Raw genomic sequence first — 9,680 nt, forward strand, 5'->3', positions numbered from 1 at the left:
GGGTTAACAATATTGCAATGAGAAAGTCACATACCAATAAAGCTTATAATAATTAAGGCACAGCTACATGCATGTCACTAATTCCACCTTGGGGAAAGGTCTGGAAAAGAGTGAGGGAGCCCTTTTTGCAAAAAACACATGTGAGATCCTGAGGAAAAGAATTTGAATTATGCATAAGAGGGGTGAACAGGGTCCATGTGCTCTAGAACTTTTTATGTGTCAGATCTGTGATGTCTCCCTCTGGTTTGGGTCAGTGAAGAAAACAGACCACATGAGTGTTTGACACATAGAAGCTACCTGACCTGTCAGCAGCTGCTGCTGAGTAGACGGAAATCAGGCAGTAAGAGATACAAACCAGCACTCACGTAGTCTAAAAAAGTTTGAAATTCCTTTACTTAACCTACGCAACCCTTCTGGGGGCAGTAACAATATCTTCCTTTCTGGAGTTATGAACAGAGCTACTAAACAACTTATTAAAGCCATGTGACGCCTCAGATAAAAGTTTGCAAAACAAGGTTGTTTCTGATTTGTAGGACTTTATTAAGCTCTCTCCCTCTCTCTCTCTCCCTTCTCCCTCTCTCCCTCTTTCCCTCTCTCCCTCTCTCCCCCCTTCTATTTTTCTCCTTTCGTTTGTTGTCCCAAGAAGTTAAGAGATTTGGTATACTATGAAAACCTTTCCTGAGATTGTCATGTGGATATTCCAAAGTAGCCCCAATTTTGTATTTTCTTAAACAGACCCAAAACAAGGAAAAAAGACAGCTGAAACTATCCAAGGGCAAGAAACAATGGGAACTTTCTTCCATGACACTGTATGGTCACTGTTTTTATTCCAGGGGATTCTTGTCTGCAGAAAGCTTCTGCTGTTGTGTCCAGCTGTCCTTGAAGAGCCCTGTGAGGTGGCATCCCAAGGTTATAAGAGCAGCTGGAACAAAAGGAAACAATGGCATTTTGCTACAACCCAACATCAAATTATACATAATTTCCCAGCAACATAAGACCTAAAGAAATTCTGACCCACAAATACCAATTTCTTTTTATTTGCCGGAAAAAAATCAATTTTAAAGAGATATACAGCTTCAGGATTGTCTCTCTTTTTATCTTTTTAGTTTTTACTAGTTAAAGAGATTAAAGATTTTGTTAAAAGACAATCAACAATCCTTGAGACACAAACTATTTTCTAACCAATCCATCTTGAAAAATATGTTGCTCCCTATGCAATTTAAACAAAGGCTTAAAACAATTCCACAAAGAAAGCAGATTTTATTTTTAAATGTTAAGCAATCCAATACCTTGCTTTATCTTCTAACTTAAAAATAAATAAATAATTGCCATTGAACAGTCACCCATAGGTAATTTTCTATTTTCTTTTTGATCCATCTCATCAATTATATACTGCCTTGTATTGCTTCATATTTCTTTTCTCTCCAAGAAGATTTTCAACTCCTTTAAGCTCAGGGATTATGTTTCCTTTTTTATATCCCACTGCATAAAGTACAGTACTAGACATACAGTAGTCCCCCCTCATCTGCAGTTTCAGTTACCCATGGTCCGAAAATATTAAATGGAAAATTCCAGAAATAAACAATTCATAAGGTTCAAATTGTGTGTTGTTCTGAGTAGCATGATGAAATCTTGAGCCATTCTGCTCCATCCTGCCCAGGACATGAATCATCCCTTTGTCCAGCATATCCATGCTGTATACGCTACCCGCCCATTACTCACTTAGTAACTGTCTCAGTTATCAGCTTGACTCAACTATCGTGGTATCACTGTGCTTGTGTTCAAGTAATCCTGTTTTATTTAATGGCCCCAAAGCTCAACAGTACTGATGCTGGCAATTCGGATATGCTGAAGAGAAGCTGTAAAGTGCTTCCTTTAGGTGAAAAGGTAATAGTTCTTGACTTAATAGGAAAGAAAAAAAATTGTATGCTGAAGTTGCTAAGATATATGGTTACTTTTATTACAGTATATTGTTATAATTATTCTATTTTATTATTAGTTATTGTTAATCTCTTACTGTGTCTAATTTATAAATTAAACTTTATCATAGGTATGTATATATAGGAAAAAACATGGTATAGTCATGCACCACATGACGTTTTGATCAACAATGGACTGCATGCACCCATAAGATTATAGTAGAGCTGATAAGTTCCTATCACCTAGTGACGTCGTAGCCCTCATAATGTCATAGCACAATGCATTACTCATGTGTTTGTGGTGATGCTGGTGTAAACAAACCTACTATGCTGCCAGTCATATAAAAGTATAGCACATACAATTATGCATAGTACATAATACTTGATAATGATAATAAACAACTATATTCTTGGTTTATGTATCTAATATACCATACTTTTTTATCATTATTATAGACTGTATTCTTACTACTTGTAAAAAAAGTTTATTATAAAACAGTATGCCATGTTATGCTGGAAGCTGCCTCATACATCTAATGTTTACCGCATCTCTTGATTATATCTTTTTCTCTTGTGCTTGATTTAATCTCATGCTGTTTTGTTCATCATCGTCCCTAAGGGTACAAATTCCACTGCTAGTGTTGCCAGTAAGAGGTCACTTGAAGTGTTGGACCTGGAAACGAAATTAAAAGTGATTAAGGACTACGAAGGTGGAAAATCATTGATGGTTATTGCTCGCCAGTTAAGAATGTCCCATTCCACCATAGCTATGATCTTGAAGAACAAGAGCAAAGTGATGAAAACTGTCAAAGGATCTACTTCATTGAAGGCAACGAGACTAACAAAAATTCGAGAAGGGCCTGTATCAGACATGGAGAAACTTCTAATGACCTGGATTGAACACCAAACACAGAATGTATCACTCTCAGCACCATGACAGTCATGGCTTAAGTAAAAAGTTTGCTTGGGACATTGAAAGAAGAAGCTGGACCCAACCACAATGTTGAATTTACTGCTAGCTCTGTGTGGTTTAAATGATTCAAGAACCATCATTCATTACATGATGTGAAAGTGAGGGATGAATCTGAGAGTGCTGATGCAAAGGCAGCTGAAGAATTTTTGGAAACTCTAGATAAGCTGATTTTACAGGAAAATTAGTTGTCAGAGAAAATATTCAATATGGATGAAACCTCCCTATTCTGGAAATGAATGCCTAAAAGAACTTTCCTCCATAAGGAGGCCAAATCAGTGCCAGGTTTCAAGGCTTGTAAGGACAAGATAACAGTCTTGCTTGCGGGCAATGTTGCAGGGTACAAATTGAATCTGACACAGTGATCTGGCACAGTGAGAACCCCAGGGCCTTCAAGCGTATCAATAAGCACACACTGCCACTGCACTACAGGAGCGATAAGAAGTCATGGGTGACCCAGCACTTCTTCCAAAATGCCCTTCTGAATTGCTATGCCAGTGAAATGGAGAAATATTGTTTGGAGAATACCATACCTTTCAAGATTTAGCTTATTTTTGATAATGGTCCTGGACATCCCCTTTTTGTTGGTGATCTTCATTCCAATATCAAAGCAGTGTTTCTCCCTCCAAACATCACCTCTTTGATCCAACCAATGGATCAAGGAGTTATAGCAGCTTTTAATGCTTACTACCTGAGGAGGACCCTTTCCCAGGCTATTGCTGCAACTGAGGAAGACACTGAGAAGACACTGATGCAACTCTGGAAGGATTACAACATCTATAACTGCATCAAGAACCTTGCTTGGCCTTGGGGTGATGTCACCAAGGAGTGTATGAACGGCATCTGGAAGAAGACACTCAAGAGGTTCATCCATGACTTCAAAGGATTTGCCAAGGATGAGGATGTTGCAAAAATCAACAAGGCTGTGGTTGAGATGGCAAACAACTTTAACCTGGGTGTGGATGAGGATGACATCGAGGAGCTCCTAGAGATGGTTCCTAAGGATTTGACTAATGAGGAGTTGTGGGAACTGGAACAGGAATGCACAGCTGAAGAAGAGGCAAGAGAAAAGGAAATTGCAGGAGATGAAAGAAAGAACTCCCAAGAAAATTCACAGTAAAGGGTTTAACAGAAGCTTTTGCTGACCTCAACAAGCTCCTTAAAAAGCTGGAAAACATGGACCCCCAACACCAAAATGTTTTCATTAATAGAGAGGAATGTTCGTGGTGCATTATCTGCTTACAAGCAAATCAATAATGAAAAAAGAAACAAAGCAAGCAAACCACCTTGGACATATTTCCGAAAAGAGTGACACCTCCTCAAGAAGATCCTCAGGAAGGTCCTTCAGAAGGTGTTCCAGAAGAAGGCATTGTTACCATAAGAGATGACAGCTCCACGCATGTTACTGCCCCTGAAGACCTTCCAGTGGGACAAGATGTGGAGGTGGAAGACAGTGATATTGATGATCCTGACCCTGTGTAGGCCTAGGCTAATGTGTGTGTTTGTGTCTTCATTTTTAACAAAAATGTCTAAAAAGTAAAAAAAAAAAATTTAATAAACAAAAACCTTATAGAATTAGGATATAAAGAAATAAAATATTTTTGTACAGTTGTACAATGTGTTTGTGTTTTAAGCTAAGTGTCATTACAAAAGAGTCAAAAAGTTAAAAAATTTAAAAGTTTATAAAGTAAAAAAGTTACAGTTAGCTAAGGTTAATTTATTATTGAAGAAAGAAAAATATTTTTTTATAAATTTAGTGTAGCCTAAGTGTACAGAGTTTATAAAGTCTACAGGAGTGTACAGTAATGTCCTAGGCCTTCACATTCACTCACACTCACTCACTGACTCACCCAGAGCAACTCCCAGTCCTGCAGGCTCCATTCACAGTAAGTGCCCTATACAGGTGTACCATTTTTTATCTTTTATATCATATTTTTACTGTACCTGTTCTATGTTTTGATATGTTTAGATACACAAATACTTACCATTGTGTTACAATTGCCTACAGTATTCAGTATAGTAACATACTGAGCAGGTTTATAGCCTAGGAGCAATAGAGTATACCACCTAGGTTTGTGTAAGTACACTTCGTGATGTTCACACAATGATGAAATCGTCTAACAATCATTTCTCAGAATGTATCCCTGTCGTTAAGTGATGCATGACTGTGTATACAGGGTTCAGTCCTATCCATGGTTTCAGACATCCTCTGGGGGACTTGGAATGTATGCCCCACAGGTAAAGGGAGACTCCTGTACCAGATAATCAATCTGTTTTTCTTAATCTGAAATATACACAAAGGAAGATGTTCTATGACTAGTATATTTTTCTTCCAAGCATCATGCAAGAGTTTTAGAAAGTTGATAAAGGATTGCTTTTACAATTGTTTGCAAATTTTCAACCTTGTTCATTAACAAGAAATTTATAAAAAACATGATTAATATTTTTATCCTAGGAAGCAAAAGTTTCATAAAGATAAAATAGTGAGTGTTCCCAATCCCCAGGACAGAGGCCAAAGACTGTTTAAAATTTTATATTAATAGAAATACATTGCTAACAAAATCAATAGGGAAAAGGTAGAAGGTGAGATATTTATACCCTAATTGCTAATGAGAGAATGAGAAATAAATTACAGTCTACTAAATTTCCAAAGAGATGTTCAAAAAAAGTATGACCTATATATCATTTTGATGTTTGCAAGCATTTTAAGTTACTGAATTTGGACCTTCAAGTTAACTTGGTGAGAGATTCTACATAGTGATGGAAGCCCAGTGAGTTTCTCTTTATCTTCCTAATAAAATATCCTTGAAGACACACAAAATCGTGAAAGCTGGCTTCAGCACCAAGAGATAAGAAAAGATTTTGGGAAATCTTGGTGGAATTCCCACTACATACATCACCAGTCAAGATGGATGGAGAAAAAGTACATTATTGAACCACATATCACCTACTCTACCCTCTGAAAGAGAAGAAAAGGACACCCCACCCCCAGCAAATCAGTACTGAAAACAAAATGAGAAGCCCAGAAGAAAGGGAAAAAAAGAAGAAAATAATGAGAGAAGATAATACATGTGGAAGGTGGAGGACAAGGAGCCAGTTAAGACTTATAAATGCTCCAATGAAACAAAAAATAATGGGACAGAAATGATAATCAAATAGAAGAAAATGGGGCTGGCCTGGTGGCATAGTGGTTAAGTTCATGTGCTCGGCTTCGGCAGCCTGGGGTTTGCAGGTTTGGATCCTGGGCGTGGACCTACGCACGCTGCTCATCAAGCCATGCTGTGGCAGGCATCCCACATGTAAAGTAGAGGAAGATAGGCACAGATGTTAGCCCAAGGCCAATCTTCCTCAGCAAAAAGAGGAAGACTGGCAACAGATGTTAGCTCAGGGCTAATCTTCCTCACCAAAAAAAAAGAAGAAGAAGAAGAAAACATCTCAGTTGAAAAAATACATGAGCCCAAGTATTCTTGTGGTCCTAGAAAAAAATAAGACAAAATGCCAATATTAAATGTGTATATATATGCTGGCAACATTTCATAATTTCAAAGATAAAGAAAAAGAAACTCTAGCGGCAGGTCCGGTGGAGCAAGCAGTTATGTGCATGTGCTCTGCTGTGGCGGGCCCGGGTTTGCCAGTTCAGATCCCGGGCATGCACCGACACACCACTTGTCAAGCCATGCTGTGGCAGCGTCCCATATAAAGTAGAGGAAGATGGGCATGGATGTTAGCCCAGGGCCAGTCTTCCTCAGCAAAAAAAAAAATGAGGAGGATTGGCAGATGTTAGCTCAGGGCCGATCTTCCTCACAAAAAAAACAAAAGGCAGAGAAAGAAACTCTACAAGCATCTGGGGAAAATATCTGGCCTCACATTCCTCTCCAACCCTAAACATACCAGAAGACAGCATAACAGTCAAAGTCTACTAAATGATGAGTGGTAGGTCACGGCTGTGACCTAGGAATTTCATATCCATTCATTTGTGACAGCAACAGAAAGACTCTCCTCAACTAAGTAAAGACTAAAAAACATACTACTGAAGTGTGTCCTTTGTTAAATTCAAATAAGACAAGATTCCCAAGCTCTTTGTTTAAATAAGAAATCTGCAGAGTAATTTTATTTTACCTCAAGCCTGAGAAATATGAGGGAAATAACAATGATCTCCTTCAGATTTCACACAGAGCTCACAAGTTCTATACCTTTTAGAAAAAAGTGATGCCTACATCAAAATTATCATCAAGGAAACACATTATTAAGTAAAACAACCAATCAAAATCACTGACCTTTCAGAGATTAAAGGCTACTGTCAACAGTAGTTAGCAACAATCTCCGAAGCCAGGTATCTTATAAAACTCTTTATCTAGAATTAATATAAGCAAGAATAGTTCCTGTTTGTCTCTGCAATTACGGGGAAGAGGAAACAAACATTTTCTTCTTATATTGCACTGTCTTCTTTTGTTCGTAATTAGGAGGGTCTGTGTTTCAAGACTAAGTTCCTTTGGTTACTACTGACAGAAAAAGGCGGCCTCAGAAGCTCAAAGCATATAATATGGAAAAGAAATGACAAAATAGCCTTATAAGCATCAGAATGTCGAGGATATAATGGTTTGCATCTCACATTCCCAAGAACGCTAATAAGAGATTTACTCCAACTATCTGAAGGATGAGTCAACCTAGTGCGGACTTCTGCATTATAATCCTGGCTTCCTCACTTACTTAAGCAGTTACTTAAGCTCTTTAAGGCTCAGTCTCTTCCTCTGTAAAATTGACATATATTGAATATATATTGAAATATATAATTGAACCTATAGCATTAGATTCCAAAGAGAATCAAATAAGATAATATAGGGAAAATATTTAACACAGTACCTGGTACACAATAGGCACATAATGATAAGATTTTTAATATAATAAATTATTGTCTAATAATATGTTATTCCCATAGAGAAATATATTTGTCTTAATTATCCATTGTTTCATTACAAGTTACCCCCAAAATTTAGTGCTTAAAACAAGAAGCATTTATTATATCACAGGAGTTTCTGAAGGTCAGAAATCCAGGAACAACTTACCTGAGATTTTCTGGCTCCACATCTCTTATGAGGTTGCAGTCAAAATGTTGGTTGGGGATGCAGACATCTGAAGGTTGACAGGCCTGGGGGATCTGCTTCCAAGAAGACTAACTCACATGGCTATTGACTGGAGCCCTTGGTTCTTCACCCACATGGGTCTCTGCTCATGACCTATCAGCTAACTTCACCCAGAGTGAGCAATTCAAGAGAAAGAAAGAAGTCACAGAGCCTTTCATGACCTAGTCTCTGAAGTCCCACATCACCACTTCTGCTTTTTTCTATTGATCAGAGGCACATCACTAAGTCCGATATCGACTGGAAAAAGAAAACGAGGTAAATACATACAATGGAATATTATTCAGCCATAAAGAAGCAGGAAATCTCACCATTTGTGACAACATGGATGGACCTTGAGGACATTATGCTAAGTGAAGTAACTCAGACAAAAGACAAACACCATATGATGTCACTTATATGTTGACTTTAAAAAAAAAAAAAGGGGCTTAAAGATACAGAGAACACATTGGTAGTTGCCAGACGCAGGGGTAGGAGGTAGGCAAAATGGGTGAAAAGGGTTAAAAAGCACAAACTTCCAGTTATAAAATAAATAAGTCACGGAATGTAATGTACAGCATGGTGACCATAGGTAATAATACTGTATTATATATTTGAAATTGCTAAGAGAGTAGATCTTAAAAATTCTCACTAAAATAAAAAAAATTTTGGAGGATAGAGTCAAGATGGTGGTGTAGGCAGACTCTGAACTCACCTCCTCCCACAGACACAGCCAATTTACAACTACTCATGGAAAAATTGCCCCTGAGACAGAACTGAAAACTGGATAAGAGGAAGTCCTGCAACAAAGCACAATCCTAATTGAGGTAGGAGAGGCAGAAACTCCCCTCTGGAGAGGAAAAACGCCGCCTTCACAAGCCACAGTGCTTCATGGCCGGCCGGGAGCAGCCCAAAGGTACGCAGCCCTCCCTGGAGGAGCGGGGCCCTGAGCTGGGAGCGCCCACGCTGTGGGCATTTTGTGGACCCAGCACAATCGAGACGAATGGCATAATATCTGACTTTGCCTGCTACTAAAACACTGGGGAGTACCCCCAGAGAAGCTGGTTCACAAAGAAATTAAAACCGGCTCTTACAGGGCCCACGCACAAACTCACCCATTTTAGAAAGCAACCTAAAATCACCAGAAAGAAAAGTGCACAGTGCTTTGGTGAAAAGAGACTCACCTAATAGGCCCTGAGCACATCTCAGTGAGAGGTGAGACCTCTCCAGGGACTGTGACATTGGCGGCGGCCATTGTTGTGGCCTGGTGTGGGCGTGCTGACACAGACGCCATTGGAGTTGTCCCTGAGGCCTGCTAGCCCAGGGTCTGCCCCACCCGCTAGAGCACCGATTTAATCCAACTCAGCCAGGGCAGGCAGCCCACCCTAGAGACTGGCCCCACCCAACAACAAGCCCTCAGGCAACTTGTGGGCCTGCATAGATTAGAACTTGCAGCCAACTGTGCTGGGGCTCCCCACACCTGATAAAGAGACTGAAGGGCCCACAACAACTACAAGCAGCTGAGCATCACAACAGCTGGCCAGGAGGATAACTCGGCCTCCCTGGGCACCTACAGGGAGAACAAACAGGCCACAACAGAAGGACACACTTAGCCCACATAGGGGTCACCCCTGGAACATTGAGAACTGAGGGAAGCACACTGCAGGCCCC

General features: G+C 39.4%; 1 long non-coding RNA gene across 1 annotated transcript; it reads right to left on the reverse strand.

Moving 5' to 3' along the window:
• Positions 1-610: 610 nt before the first annotated feature.
• Positions 611-9,427, reverse strand: LOC131420688 (uncharacterized). Its single transcript, XR_009223615.1, has 3 exons — positions 9,194-9,427; positions 7,956-8,270; positions 611-922 (listed from the first exon to the last, which is right to left on the reverse strand). It is a non-coding gene; the product is annotated as an uncharacterized LOC131420688 (long non-coding RNA).
• Between the last annotated feature and the right edge of the window lie 253 nt (positions 9,428-9,680).

The sequence above is a fragment of the Diceros bicornis genome, chromosome 23, assembly GCF_020826845.1.
Source record: "Diceros bicornis minor isolate mBicDic1 chromosome 23, mDicBic1.mat.cur, whole genome shotgun sequence".
In the NCBI taxonomy this organism is placed as follows: Eukaryota; Metazoa; Chordata; class Mammalia; order Perissodactyla; family Rhinocerotidae; genus Diceros; species Diceros bicornis.